At 38.2% G+C, this 16,595-nt stretch overlaps 1 protein-coding gene and 1 long non-coding RNA gene across 2 annotated transcripts in view; one reads left to right on the forward strand and one right to left on the reverse strand.

The window, feature by feature from the left end:
* The window catches only part of LOC145721292 (uncharacterized), a 433,843-nt gene that overhangs the window by 198,289 nt on the left and 218,959 nt on the right, over positions 1-16,595 (forward strand). The window lies entirely within an intron of this gene.
* The window catches only part of PTGER3 (prostaglandin E receptor 3), a 177,844-nt gene that overhangs the window by 10,775 nt on the left and 150,474 nt on the right, over positions 1-16,595 (reverse strand). The window lies entirely within an intron of this gene.

Genomic DNA, 16,595 nt, shown 5'->3' on the forward strand with positions numbered 1-16,595 from the left:
GTATATATATACCACATCTTCTTTGCTTTCTCACATGGCTGATAAGCAGCACCACCAGAGTTGACCTGATGTAGAGCTGAGACCAGGAATTCTTGGCTGCCTCTCATTGTTCCTGGTCTGCCCTATGACACCTGCTGTGTGAGATTCCCTATTCTCATGTTGAATTTCATCCTCTTGCTCATTGCCTCCATAAGTTACTTCTTAGAAAAAGCAAAGAAGAAACATTAACTTTGAGCATTAAGGAAAATGAGTCATGATGTTAAAAAAATAACATCCTTTTAAGACTTTCTGCAGCATGGTCATAAATATGGTCACTTTTTGTGATAAATATTAGAGGGATTTATCTATTTATTCCCATATTCTATTCTGTATCTTTAAGAAGCCCAGTCTGCTATATTTTTATTAGCTTTCTCTTCTTCAATTTATTTGTCAGTGACTTTACATATGTGTTTAGAAATTGTGATTTTATTTTCATCTATTTCATGAAACTTTGCCTCTGTTGCAAGATTTGCAATTGTACTTGGTGCTGTAATTACTTGGCATTATATTACCATTATATTATCAGATGTTCTCAGTATCTGGCAATCAGCAAGAAACAGATAAAACAGTACATAATGGGAGAAAATAGAAGCTAGTGATTAAGTCATCAGTGAACATGTATGTGTTATTAAGACTTCTGCATCCCTATACAGACTACAACTGCAGAGAGTCAAGATATACAGAAGATTACCTATAACCTATGAAACAAGCACTACTATTATTATGCTCATTTCACACAGGAAGAAACTGAGGCTTAGCCATGTTCAAGTTGCAATATTATAAAGTTTTGTAAGTGACAGAGTCAAGGATTGAACCTACATCAAACTCTGACCTCTAAAGACATCATAGTAAACCATAAAGAACTTCAATTTGATTATGTGTTTTTAAGGAAAAACAGAGAAACAAGGTCAAGGTGAAGGTCAATAAAAACTGTTAATAAAATACACAATTGTGTGATCAACACCATTAATTTTGCATGAATTCAGAAAAGGATATTGGTTTATAGAATGAAAGAAGATGGGGATTGTAGAGATAATTTAGTATTATGCAAGGCCGGTAAACTGATTGTCCCAAACCACATAATCTTAGTGATACAGATGGGTTTTAAAACTACAACTCCTTGCTTTTTCTAAGATAAACTTGTGACAAAATAAAAAAAATATATCTTATTTGTGAGATTCAAACTTTTTAATAATGTACATCATGAAGTTAGCCCAAACTGGATAACACTAACTTGATACTATAGTGATGCAGAAGAGGTGGAGAAAAAATTAGAATGATTCAGCCATTAAACCTGTCTATATGGAAGCTTTAATGTATATCAGACACTATTGGGTCCTGTGGATGCAGAATTAATGAGTAGCTCACAGTGTTAGGGAACAGAGAAACATTTACCAACAAGGATAATGTAATAAGTGCAATTTGAAAGGTAAATCACGAAATGTTGTGGGCACTCAGAGTGGAGAGGGATTAATTCAGCCTAAAAGATTTCTACTGATCCTGTTGTGGTGTCTCACAGAAGAGATGAGATTTGAGTTTAACAGGCATCTAAGGGGCTGAAGGCTATGCCAATCAGAAAGAACAGCAAAGGTATAAGATCTCATACAGCAAAGTGTGTTAAGGGAATAGCAGGAAATTCAACAAAACTCCAAATATTTATGCAAGAGCCTCAGAAATATATTTTGAAGAATTCTTAGCTTGTAAAAATCGAAAACCATTCTGTTCAGAAAAGCCTTGCTAATTTCAAATTTTGCTTAAGTAAAAAATATCCTTTAGAATACATTTTCACTCTTCCAGTATCAGCATTAGCAGCGTCTCCATTGACACTTACATTTTAATAATTGTCACAAGCTGTAAGTGTTGACCACCTGTGACTAACCACAAACTCTCATCATATTGGTTATAATTTTGCCTATATGTCTTTGAAGAAATGTCTAGACTTTGTCAGACTATTTACATTTCAGTTATGAAATTCAATAAAATAAGAGGGTAACAAACTCAAATAGCACTGACTAATGTGAACTGATGCAATGAGAATCTTTCCAGTTCCATGAGCAAAAAAATCTTCCCCGTATGGTATCTGCTCTTTGCAGTCTGTTCTTTTCTCAGAATAGTTACCACTCATAAAGCTTTTTTTTTTTTTTCATACAGAAAGCAAAACTTTCTCATTCCTTAACATTTGTTTATGCCCCAGTGGAATTCTTTTCCTAGGTTCAAATTTGTGTGAGCCTGGAGGACATCTATATTATAATACCTTACATGTCTTACATGTCTTCCTCCCAGACCTGAATAGATTGGATCTTGAGGGAAGGGATGAAATCTCACCCATGTAGTATTTCCAGTATCTGGTATTTTTCAATGAGAAATAGATGAATAAGAATAAGTGAATGAAACTAGAGAAAGCCCCACTGATCTGAGTATTGTGAATCTAGAAGAAGTATAACTTAGATGTTTAAGAAAAGAGATTACCTGAAATGTTGGGATTTTATGGAGTCAAAAATAACCCTCTCCTTTTTACCCACTCCTGAGTTTGTAAAGTAAGACACATAAAACAGATGGACATTTCTTTTTTTTTTTAAAGTAAGTTATATTACTGATAAACTGTTTAAAGATAATGATTTAAATTTACAGTAAAAATAATTTTCCAATACTTTATCTCAGGATTGCATAGACTTATCTCCCAAGTTATCAGCATAGCTGGACACTACAGAGCCCTCCCATAGGAGTCTCCTTACTAGTTGGCAAAGAGAAAATTAGATATATTTGTTCATTCTAGAAATACTAATCATACACCTATTGTGTTCTAGGCAATAGAGCTATGATGTTGAATAATTTCTGGGCTCACAATGTTGGATGGAAGTGAATAGGTGATTTCAATATAGCATAATGTAGGGCACTAAGGGAGAACAGGAAGAGCTCAAAGCCTGGACTTAGAAAACTTCAGGAATGTTTCCTATGGGATATCCAAGATGTGGCTTGAAGGAAGAGTAATAGCTCTCTAGTAAAAACGAATGTTCCAGACCAAAAAAAAAAAATAATGAAGCATAAAGAACCCTTTTTTTAAGTGATTGGAGGGTAGAATATGAATGGACAGAGAGATGGAGGGAAGGAAGAAAGAAGAGAAAAAAAGAGTATGAAAACAAGGCATAAAAGGTTGGTAGAGGACAGTTCAGGAAGGCTTTGCAAGCAATTTTAGGTACTTTCCACTGGACTCTCTCCTAAATGTAGTAATAGTTAACTGAATGGTCTCCAGCTGGAGAATGACATGTTATTTTGTCCACTTTGTGAAATATGTTAGGAAAGATGGCAGGAGGATCATTTGGGAGACTTGAACATCAGTAGAGGCAGGAAGATTGGAGAGAAGTAGACAGATTTGAGAAGCATATAGGATGTACTGTCAAGAGGAATTGGTGGCAGGTTAGCTGAAGAAGGAGGAGTCAAGCCCAATGCCATTGTTCTCTGGCCTAAGTGGAGAGTTGATGTGCCATTCTCTAATCAAAGTAAGATGGGGGGTCAAAGAGGGTGATTTAGGCCTATGATAATGAATTAATTTTTAGATTGATGAGTTTGGGGAGTCTGGGGATCATTATTGGCAGTAGGATATACAGAAAAATGAAACACAAATACAATCTGGGCTGGAGATAAAGATTTGAAGAACATTAACAAGATGGTAAGTTGATCCACATGTTGACATTACAAAACCTAAAATGGAAGAAATACTGAAAAACTAAAATACTCCACTGAAAGTTAACCCAAGATATAAAAATGATTTTGAAAAACAGATCCTTTGGAGAGTAGTTTTTACAAAAGATTCAAGTATTCCCCATGGGCAGTTATACAGCAATCTATCTGCAAAGGTACATTTAGTATGTAATATGGGCTAATTGCTATGGATTTATTTGCTAATGGTGGTTTTGGTTTGTTTGTTTGTTTTTCTCAGTTACAACTGGAAGAAAATTTCTCCCATGTTCATCTTTGCTCAGTATATGATTTGGAACAACTCACTACAATTAGCAACTGCAGTTCAGAACATTGCCAGGATTGAAAAAGCAAATTGGGACATGTCCTACAAATTAAAATGCATTGCCAAGTATCTTCAGGGTGCCTTAGCTCTATATGATTAGCTTCCCCATTCATCATGTGTTCATGCAGAATTTTACCATTCTGTCTTCAGAGAATACAGGTGCCCAATAATCAAGATGTAACTGAGTTAGAGGTTTCTACTGCTGGAAGAAAACTTAGAATCTACAAAAGCCAAACCTCATTCAAGAATTATATATCTTGGAAAAATCTTTAAGGCTATTTGGGGCAGTTTGCAACTGTGGGTAAAGATCCATTAGTGAGCTGTGAAATCACTTTGGTAGGTTACTACTTGCTTGTTTAAAAAACTGAAATAGAATAAAAATAGAGGAAAATAGACTAGAATAGAAAATACCAAAGCATGTCACACATAGAACAGGTAAATATTGTTTTGTGGAAAAACAAGCATGGATAGGAATAGAGAAGAAAAGCGTTTTAGTGACAATAACAACCTGAGTAAATGTAGGAAAGTAAGAAAAAATAAGGAATGTGTGGGGAATATCAAATGGTTCACGATAGTTATTGTTGAATATAAATGCAGATGACTTCTGAGAGATAAAACTGGACCATTACTGGAGCCCATATGGCATTGGGTCGTGAAAAATAGTAAGGAATTAATATGTCATTCAGTAGGCAACAGAGAATCATGGAAGGTTTCCGATCAGGGAATCAACATGATGGAAAGTTTAATCCTAGAGCTTTATGGAAGGTCATCCTGTACAGAGATCAGGTAGCATTTGTAGCAATAATTCAGACATAAGGAACTTAAAATCTATATGTGCCGAATTTCTTCCTGACTCAGGGCTTTCTATGGGATGTTTCCTTTGTCTGGATGCTCTCCACCATAGCTGCTACCACCACCTTATGTTTAAGTTATTTTCTTCTAGTCTTTCATATATCAGTGAAATTTCCTGACCTTCAACACTAGGTTAGGATATAGATCATACTTACAACAATCAAATAACTAATGTGCGATTATTTAGTTTCTGTATCATCTGGTAGAATGTAAGGTCCGTAGCAGAGGGAATTTGTCTTGTTCAAAGCAATAATCTCAGCAATTAGAGCGGTGCCTTTTACACTGTTGATTATTAATAATTTTTTTGTTGAAAAAATGAAGGAGTGTTGATAGTGATCACAGAAAGAAAATTAAGTGCAGAGGACATTGTAAAGGAAAGCTCAGCAGGACCCAGGGATTTACTAGGTATTGAAGCATGGAAAAGGAAAGAGCCAAAGACTCTCATTCCTCCTTTCAACAAGCATTTGTCCCATGTACTGTCTATGTCAGGCACTGTGCTGGACCCTGGGAAAATGGAGATGAGTAAGATAAAACTTCATAGTCAGAAGTTAGAGCAAATTCTTATATAACACTTACTATATGCCAGGTCCTGTTCAAAGCACTTGATATACAGTAACCTGATAACTGCACAGGGAAGGGACTATTATCATCCCCATTTTATAGATGAGGAAATTAAGACAAAGAGAGACAAATAACCTGCCTAAATTCACTCCAAGTGGCAGAGTAGGGATTCGGTTCCATTTTCTTAATTACCCTGCTTTACTGCTTCTCCAGCCTGAAGCAAGGAACACAGACAGGTAAGCAGATTGTCACAAAGTGACATACTAATACATGCATACACGTGGTCCAGAAGTAGCCCAGAGAATAAGTGTAACTATCTAATAGAAAGGGAGGGTCAAAGAAGGCTCAATAGGGGAAAGGGACATGGAACTGAGTTTGGGGGATAAATTGGAGTTTGCCATGTGGGAAACATGATGGAGAGAGCACTCTAGGTGACACCTCTTCAAGATCAGAAAGTATGAAATAACATGATGTTTAGGGGGACCTACAATAAGTTTGGAATTTCTGGAAAATTCCTGGAAGCAGAGGACAACAAATGAGGCTAAAGAGGTTAGTGGGAGAGGTTTGTCTGCTATCCTAAGGAGCTGAGACCTGATTCTGAAAGCTGTAGGGAACACAGAAGCATTATAAGCAGGAGGGGTGGGTAGCATAAATACAAGATCAGACTCGCTTATTAGAAATACTACGAAGCTGATAGACTGAGAGGGTGAGCTAGAAGCAGAAAGACAGATTAGGAAGCCACTGTAATCAGCTGGGCAAGAGATTCTGGGACTAATTTAAGGCAGTAATAGTGGACACAGAAAAAAAAAGGATCTATGTATGCTGCAGAACTTGGAGAGGCACTGGATGTTGGGAGAGAAAAGGAGAAAGTAAGGTCTTTTCAAGTTTCTTGACTTATAACATCAGACAACTAAAGGGTGGATGGGACAACCAACCAAGGAGAGGAGGATTTCAGAGATTAATGATGGTGGATTCCATTTGCAGCATGTGTCATTAGGGATAGCCTGACTTTCTGTGTAAAAAGTGTTATATGCAAACAATGAATCATGGAACACTACATCAAAAACTCATGATGTAATGTGTGGTGATTAACATAACATAATAAAAAAAAGTGATATACTCAGTAATGCGGGGTCTCCACTAAGTAAAATGTTTGAAGTTCATCATGGAAGCCATGAGTGTGAATAAAGTCACTGAGAAGGAACAAAGCAAAGATTTGAGGGCTGAACATAGAACCTTGGGGGAGTGATCATAGCAGGGGTGGGAAGAAGAAGGGGAGCCAGGGAAGTAAAGTAAATGTGACCAGAGAGGCAGGAAGATATTCAGCCAATGCATCACACATCACAGAAGCAACCTCCCCATGACTGCCATCTGGCAAATTCCTGCATTTGTTTTTCCATGCTCACTACTTTGGAAAGGTTTCCTTGATTGCCCTTTTCATGTAAATGATTCTTGTCCTTTGTTACCAACTGCTTTGGAAAGGTTCCCTACTTTGGAAAGGTTTCCTTGATTGCCCTTTTCAATGTAAATGCTATTTTTTTTTCTTCTTTTAATTTAATTTAATTTTATTATGTTAGTCACCATGCAATAGATCATTAGTTTTTGATGTAGTGATCCACGACTCATTGTTTTCGTATAACACCCAGTGCTCCATGCAGTACGTGCCCTCTTAATACCCATCACCGGGCTAACCCATCCCCCCACCCCCCTCCCCTCTAAAACCCTCAGTTGGTTTCTCAGAGTCCATAGTCTCTCATGGTTCATCTCTTCCTCTGATTTCCCCCCTTCATTTTTCCCTTCCTTCTCCTGATGTCCTCCATGCTATTCCTTATATCCCACAAATAAGTGAAACCATATGATAATTGACTTTCTCTGCTTGACTTATTTCACTTAGCATAATCTCCTCCAGTCCCATCCATGTTGATGTAAAAGTTGGGTATTCATCCTTTCTGATGGCTGAATAGTATCAATGTAAATGCTTCTTGTCCTTTGTTACCAACTGCTACTTGTGTATAACTTGCATTTTATAGAAACTATCCCCTCACATTTCTGTCTGAACATCTGTCTTTTTTTTTTAAAGATTTTATTTATTTATTTGAGAGAGAGAGAATGAGAGAGAGCAAGCACATGAGAGGGGGGAGGGTCAGAGGGAGAAGCAGACTCCCCGCCGAGCAGGGAGCCCGATGTGGGACTCGATCCAGGGACTCCAGGATCATGACCTGAGCCGAAGGCAGTCGCTTAACCAACTGAGCCACCCAGGCGCCCTGAACATCTGTCTTAATGTTTGACTGTAAGCATCTTGAGGACTAGAATAATAATCACATTTCCAATAGAAGATGCTTAATAAATGTGTGTTGAATGGAACACTTTGGGGAACACTAGGTACCATTTAGACTCCCTCAGAAAGGGCCAGTACAAAATATGTCTAATTCTATTCCCATTTGATGTTCCTAGAGTATGGTTACTTGCAGTTCTCAAAATAACTCATGTTGATCTCTTGTCCTGGAAAACTCATCTCCTATTAATTGCCTAGTAAAGTCCTATTAATCTTCTTTCAGAGCCCAATTACATCTTCCAGGAGGCCTTTGTCACTGCCAGCCCAGACATCAAGGCACCATCAAAGCCCCCAGATGCAAAAGTTAATCATCCTTCTTCTGCACAAACTTTGTCTTATGCATATTTCTGATTGCAATTTTTTTTTTTTGCTCTGACCACACACTGTGGTTCTGATGCGTTTATCTCTGTGTCTCACATCCTAAACTGTGAGCTTCTTGAGTGAAAAACAAATGTCTTGAACATCTGTGGCTCCAGCAGCTATCACAGAAGCCAGCACATGGTGGGTTCTTGGGAAATGGGTGAGGAATTGGATGGTTCACATCTTGTGGCCATTACGTGGACTACCACTGGAGGGCACTAGCAGCTCAATCAGACTGGAAGTGCTTGAGGTGTTCCCACAGGCTGAGACTTGGGGCAAGGCTGTTTGTGAAGGTACCAGACCTCAAGCCTGGACTTCTGTATTTCACCAGGGCAGCAGGACAGAAGGTGGTTGCTCTTACTTCTGCCTCAGCTTCTCTGCACTGAATACCTTATTGGATTTCTAATTACCTTCTCTGCCTCCATGCTGACATACAATGTGTTCCGCTTACCACATCAGGTGGGTCTAAGGAACAGCTTTATTCAAGTCTTCTTAGTATATTGTACAAGACCCTGTGCACTTGCCCAACCTGCCTCTGCAATTGTATGTCTGCCCCTGGTCCTGATCTTCCCCGGTACTACAAAGGCTCAAGAAACGTTTGTTGAACTGTGAAGTCATGATTTTTCCACCAGGGGCCATTAGGTAACAGACTGAGACTAGTGATTAGTTCCAATGATCTGGGCAAAATAGAGGAGGGCAAAAATGAGGAGACCCTGAGGTCAAGCTAAGATTTCTGAGGTAAATGCACACTTGATTACCTAGTAGCTGGAGCCTTATCTGACCTTAAACTGTTTTTACTGTTTAATCCCTGTGTGGAGTCATTCAGTTTTTAAGGTGCTATTTTAGTTTATCAAAAATTAAATATGTTCTCCCCTCCCAAATTCCAGTGGAGAAGTATATCTGTCATATTAAGATACTGTTATCAAGTTCAATAGCCTTCTTGTCAAAAGTTTGTTGCAGTTAGTCACTCAGAATTATAAATATCTTTAGTCTCAGATGTGGTTGTGTTGGAGGAAGGGAGAGTGAAAAATGAGGAGGAGAAGAGTGGCAGTTGACTTTTTAAAAACTGCCATGTTAAGTGTTTTGAGTTGCTTCTATTGTTCTTCCTCAGGGTTTGAGGTTTATTGGAAATGCTGATCTGAATGGGTATGGCCCCATGTTGGTAAAGTTGAGGGGGGTGGTTGGTGTTTTTCTTGGCCCTGTGTTCATATTGTTTCTCCTGCAAGGGATAGTGGTATTTCTCTTGAAGAACTATTAATAACTTATTTTCATCTTGTAAACAGTGTGTGTGACTGATGGTGTTTCCCTCTGTGCAGTGGTTGTGTTTGTGCAATGGCTGAAAGTTTTGTCTCACTTCTAGTAGACTCATTTTTCAAATTGAAAAAAATAGCAACCATTATTGAATACTTAATACATTCCAGACACTGAACCTATGTGCACGTAATCCTCACTACTTATAGTAATTTATGAATTAAGTTCTACTTTTATCTCCATTCTATGGTTGGAAAAAACTGAGAGAGGAAGAATTGAGTAAAGTGCCCAAGGGTTACTCAGCGCTAGTTCTTTGTGATGCCAAAGTTTGGGTGGCAGGTATGACATTCAGACCACAAATACAGATAAATATAAATTCTCTCATTTATTTATTTATTTATATTATTTTTAAAAGATTTGATTTTTTATTTGACAGAGAGCAAGAGAGCACACAAGCAGGGGGAGCAGGAGAGGGAGAAGCAGACTCCCTGCTGAGCAGGAAGCCTGATGTGGGGCTCCATCCCAGGACCCTGAGATCATGACCTGAGCCAAAGGCAGACGCTTAATTGACTGAGCCACCCAGGTGTCCTTATTTATTTATTTATTTATTTATTTATTTTAGAGAGAGAGTGAGAAAGTGCATGAGTGGGAGGAGCAGAGGGGGAAGGAGAATGAGGGGAAATGAATCTCAAGGAGGCTCTGCAGAGCCTGATCTGGGGCCAATCCCAGGACCCTGAGTCCTCTACCAGAGCGGTAACCAGGAGTCTGACGCTCAATGGGCTGAGCCACCCAGGCACTCTTCATTTATTTATTTTTATAGAATTAACCAAAATTGTTCTCTAAGTTTGTTTTGCCAGGGTGGTAGAAAATTCAATCTAAATCACTACTGGAACTCACCATACCATGGAGCTGTGTTAAGGTCCTAGAGTTAGTTGTAGGTAGTACCACATCATCTAAGAGGCAGTCATTGGTCTCCTTACTGAGTACCAGTGAGATTCTCACTGTTCTAGACTATAATTTGATCCTTCTGACCTGGCCACCCTCCTGTTCCATCTCACATTTGAGTCTTCAAAGGGGATCTTTGGAGTTTAGAAGTTTGGAACTCCGGTGCCCAGGGTGCCACTCTCATGGCACATCAAGGAGACATTCCCGTCATGTGCCACCTCCCTGGAAGGCTGTTTTTGCTACTGAACAATGTGTGGTCCCAGACTTTGACCCTTTTCCTGAGTTTCTCAGAATTCCTCTCTACTCTCATCCTCAGGGTAATGGTAGTATAGTTTCTTCAACAGGCTCTCACTTCACACCACAAAGAGTCCTTCACTTTAAACACTTTTTGTTTTCCACTCTGCAAAAATCCCAGAGGCTAAGAAATAACAAAGGTCTATCTGTGAGATAAGAAAGTACAGGAAAAATAAAGGTAAGCTAATATTCCCATAAATTGTTCTGGCACATGCCTTTTTTTTAAGGTTTATCAGATGGGTTAGCCTGAACTGATATGAATTGGCTAATGAGATATAATGAGTTTTGATGGCTGTGTCTTTCTCTGAAAATCCGTTTTATAGAACCCATTGCCAGGAATAGTAGTGTTTCTCTTAAACCTCTGATTTATTTTTCTGTTATGGATACCCTGAGTCATATGGCAGACATTTCCCTTCCTGTAGGTCTTTTGGAGACATTTTGATCAGCTAAGTGTCTGTGTATTCTAATATTCCTAAGAAATACTTTCTAGGCTGAAATTTTTGAAATAAAGAGAGATTTGTTTTAAAAATACCCACATTATCATATATGTCAGGACATGGTGGGGAGGGAAGTCTAATGAAAATGGTCTCTGATTCAGTCTTTTAAAAAGAATTTTTAACATTTCTCTTTTTAAATATCTAGATTTTAGATTTTTATGTTTAACTAAGAAATATGGTGTTAATACTAAGTAACACTTGTTTAGACCTGATATCACAAGTATATATATATATATATATATAACCCAAGAACATATAGTGCCTTCATCTTTGTTTCTTAAGTATTTGCTTTTCCTCCATGGAGTTGTGGGAAGGGAAAGTCAGCCCAGAAGGCACAGAATGGTGCCTTCCAGCTGGAAGCAAAGCACAGTATGGATTTGCATGTACTTACACCTCCTCTGCCCCAAGGCAGCTCCACAGACTCGAACCTCCCCACCCTTCAGAACAGGAGAGAATTGAATTTATTTCCACTTAAGTTCCTGGAGGTTGCCATGTTCCCCGTGGGCACTCAATATTGACTAAATTGAATGTTCCCTGTATTATCTTCCTTTCTCTCTTTTTCCTTCCCTGGTCCTCTGGCTATTTCTTGGGGCCTTGACAATTTATATATAAATATATATTATATATATATATATATATATATATATATATATATATATGTCAGTGTGAGGCCTCTCTATTTTAATATCACTTCTTCATGTTTGTTTGTTCTGTGTCTGGGTCTTCTCTCAGTTTCTCTTGGAATCTGCCCCTCTCTGTTTTCTTTCTCTGAGATTCTCTCTCTATTCTTCCACTCCTCCTCTCCATCTCTCTGTCTCTCTCTCTATCATACGTACATGCACATACCTTTCTTTATTTGTTTTTGCTCCCCTCCTAGAGTTATCATCTGAAGGGGTTCAGAATAAGCCTCCCCAAAATGTGCTACTTTGGCATGTAGATTCTTTGGGCTCAAGTCAGTCAAGGCCCAAAAGACTCAGGAAGAGCTTTTTACCATCCTCTTAGCTACCTACAAGAATTTAGATAGAGGGCCTAGTGTAGGAAGAGAGCAATCACCAGATATAACTACAAGGAATATGGGGCAGGGTGGTAAACTGGGGGGGAAGGAAGTGCAGGAGGGCCTGAAGACCAACATTTGTTTACCACACATTTGCTCTTCCCATTTTCCCATGAATTGTCTTTCTCCCCTTTGAGGTCTCAGACTCCTACCCCCTTCTCCTTAGTTCAGGATGACATATAAGCCTTACTTGCCTGACTGGTTGGGGGTCTCATATTGTTATGGGACTCTCATATGTATGCAATTAAATTTGTTTTCCTCCTGTTAATTTTTCATATGTCAATTTAATTAGTAGACCAGCCAAAAGAACCTAGAAGTTTAGAGAAAAAATTTTTCCCCTACACATCAAAAATCATTGCCTTTTTTCAAGAAATTCGACACATTTGAAGATTTTTTTATAAATGCTCAGAATAATTAATTTTACACTTTTTCCCCTTAAAAAGCATTTTCAGTCCCTAAATGTGAGAATGCGGGAAAAGTGAATTCATTTATATTAACCACAGTATGGTCTAAGTCATGTAGAGTGATTGTGTCAGCTCTCTTCTGAATTTTCTGTTTGCAGTCTGCCCGGACAGCACTGCATTCCTCTGCTCTTTCTGACACAAATACAGCGACATTTCACCAGGCGTCTATTAGCCTAGAGGGAATACTAACTTCCCCCTTCCCCTAGAGTTTATATCCCATTCCAGTAATTTGGCCCCAGATACTGGCACAGAAACACTGGTTGCATAAAGTCCTTGGAGCCTGATACTTACTTTTTGTCCTCTGTGCCTCCAATTTTAAAGACTAAAATGGGACACTGGTTTGCTACGACTTTCCTACAGCCACTTTCCGGGGAAGATTTAAAGGGTGTGATCAACCTCCTCTGGGGTTTCACACAAGTTACTGTACTGCCTTGGGAATTAAAATTAATCCTCCAAACATCACTGGTGCCTGGAAAGGTAACAAACTAATTGCTATCTAAGAGGGTATATGGAGGATTGAACTTTAAAGTGTCCCTGGTATGGATAGACTATAAGCAAAACCTCTGCCCTTATGTTTAGGAGAAAAATCATATTTTCTTTTCCCTTTAAGCTCTCATTATTGAGAGCCTAACATGTGCCAAGCACTTTTTGCAAAATATCTCATTTACTCTTTAGAGCAACCCTGCAAGTTAATATGATGACCCCCTCCCACCACCAATTTGGCAGATGAGAAACTGAGGCTAAGTTAAATGACCTGACAAAAATCATAGTAGGGTTGAAACTTGTTATGTATGAGTATGAGTATTTTTATGTTATTGAAGTCAATTTTTATGCCTAGAAAAGGGATACACAAGATTTTTTTGGTGCACAATTAATATTTAATTTATTTGAAATCCTTATTTTTCTTAAGCTTGTATGTTAGTTTACAAATTTAATTAAGAACTCATAAATCTAGCAAGTCTTATCATTATTTTGAAGGAATACTTTACAACTTAATTAAATTATTTGAATATTTAGCCACATTTATCAATGTGATATATTTTTATTTCCTTTTTAAGTACATTGTATGACTTAACAATCTTCCCAATAACTTAAGTAATTCTTACAAATCTAATAAATTAAATTTATAGATATGGTGAACTGCAGGCTCTCTTAAATGTTCCAAGTGAAATTTCAATCTGAAATTATAAGTCTAAAGCAATGAATCAATTACTCATTTTTAACTTGAAATTACAAGGTTAGGCTGTTTTTCTAATAGGCCTAATTTTCTTGACCAGTAAAATAATTAAACTTCAAAAATAAGCACAGATTCCTAAATGCAGATATTTTAGGGCTAACTTTTATATTTTGGTTTTCTTATACATAACACTAAATTTTGCTATCATTAAAAGATAAGGACACGATATCTCCCCAATAATTTTGTTGTTACTTTCCTAAAGTAATTTTAGGGGCTGCCTTCTCAGTTTTCTGGGGTTTCTTAAAAACATGACTGGACCCTTATCTGCTTTATCTGTAATGCTGTTGGGACACATTGAGCCTTATTTATGTAGGTCAATTCTCTCTATGGTAGACAGCTTTCTAAGATGACCCCAAAGATTTCTGCCCCTTGGTGTACACAACCTGTATAACCATCTCCCCTTGAGCATGGGTAGAACTTGTGAATATGAATTATCACCCCTGCAATTGTTATGTTACATGGCAAAAGGAGTTTCCCAGATGTAATGAATTTCCATATGTAATGAATTTGAGTTCATCAAAGAGGAAAAAATTTCCTGGGCGGGCCTGATTTAATCAGGTTCAGGTGAGCCTTAAAATAAATGAGAAGTAGTGACAGCACTTTCCTGCTGGCCTTGGAAAGGGACTTTCAAGCCTCAAATGAGATCATAGCCCTGGGTGACACCTTGGTTTCAGTCTGATGAAACCCTGAGCAGAAGATCCTGCTAACGCACTCCCAGAGTCTGCCATAGGAATTGTGAGATAATAAATTTGTTTTGCTTTAACCTACTAAGTTTGTGGTGATTTGTTAGAAATGGATAAAAAAACTAATACAGTCTCTAACTGGGGTGCTCTCACCATCTGTGTGCTTCAAGGTCAAATTTTACATACTTAAATCTTCTGTTTACTAACAGAGATCTGAACCCACTCCCACCACCACCACCCCCTAGGCTGTTGTCCCTTGATAGAATTTTGCATCATTTGCTACCTGAGATATTTAAATATCTTCCTAACTACAAGAACTCTGTCGAATTTCTAAGTTCCCGTAGATAGTGACTTGAGGGAGCTCCTCTGTGTTTCTTATATTCTTCCTGTATTTGGGCCATAACTCTTCTAGACAGTACAATGACATCCCATTAAATTCTGTATATCTTTCCTCATTTTGTCTAACTATTCCAATGTCAGTTTCTGGAAAACACTAGATTCCAAATCTATGATTCTAGAGTCAGACTCCTTCTACTCTTCCTTTTAGTAAACAAGGATAAGCTAGGTTTTGATGAACAGTCATGAGTGCTGAAATGATATTGAGATTCCTATTGTCCCTCACCATCCTGAGAGCATTCTAAAATTTCTCTGACTTGTGCTTCTTGGGTTTTCTCTCGTTTCTCTAACAAGATAGTAATTATATTCTAACATCATCACTTACTTAGTCCCTCAAAAATGTATAATAAGCCTTCATCAAGCAATCCTTAAGTCCACTTGTGCATTTATTCATTAAGCTTTTCTCTTAACAGTACAATGATAGCTGATCCATAATGCAGAATACTCTGAGACGTACCAAGCATAAGAGATAAAATTCCTATTCCATAAGACTTTATGACCTAGCTGGAAACAAGGTATGGATACAAAAAAAATTCATAGTTTTGCAAACAAAATAATTTATGTTAAGTGATACATGTTAAGTGATATCACTGGTAAAAATAATAAGTGGAGGTATAGATGAGGTTAAGTTAAAAAACTTCATGGAGCAAGTAGAGTTGAAGTTCATTTATTCATTCAACAAACATATATTTAGAATTGCTGATGTGTCAGTCACTGTGTTAGGCTCTGAGTGTCCAAGAATAAGGCACAGTCACCCTCTTCATCAAGCTTACATTGTAGCCAAGAAAACAAAAACATAAGAAAAGTATGAGGACACACACTATGATAAACACCATTACAATGGTGTATACAATATATAATGCAAAGCAAGTGGAGAGAGGGATTGGGCTGGAGATGAGAATGGGTGGAAGTCTGTGGTGAGGGACCATTTCAAGAGGTGATATTTTTGCTGAGCCTGATAGCCTGAATAACACTTGCCTTTTGTTAGCCATTTCCTGCACAACAAGAACTGCCCCCAAGCTCTTTACACTAATGAACCTCATATAATCCTCACAACAACTTCATTCGATCAGGGATATGATGGCAGTGGGGAGTAATTCCTGAAGAGGACGCTAAAGTCATCCTGTCACATCTTGTCTTCTCCTCCACCACTGCTCCAGTCAAAGCTATTCTCATCTCTCTCAGACTTTCGCTGAAGCTGCTCTCTCAGCTGCCGCCATTGCCTTACACCTGGTCTCTTTGTGATCTTTTAAAAACACCAATCAGATAATGTCAGTGCTCTGAACAAACTTTCCAGTGGCTTCCCATCTCACTTGCTTTAAAACCCAAGGTTCTTACCATGGCTTTCAAGATCCTACATGGTTTTTAAGATCCTACAAGATCTTCAACTCCTATGACATCATTTCCTACCACTCTCTCCTGACTCCATCGCTCTACAGCCCCCTTTCCCTCTCTTTGCTGCTCCTCAAATGTGCCAAGAATGCTCCTTGCTGATCCTCCTGCCTGGAACACTGTCTCCCAGATATTGGCACACCTCACTCCCTCCTCCATTCAGGTCTCGGATCAAATGTCATCTTCTCAGAAAAGCCTTCCTGACTAGCCT

This window comes from Leptonychotes weddellii, chromosome 4 (assembly GCF_054177405.1).
Source record: "Leptonychotes weddellii isolate Sample4059 chromosome 4, ASM5417740v2, whole genome shotgun sequence".
NCBI lineage: Eukaryota > Metazoa > Chordata > Mammalia > Carnivora > Phocidae > Leptonychotes > Leptonychotes weddellii.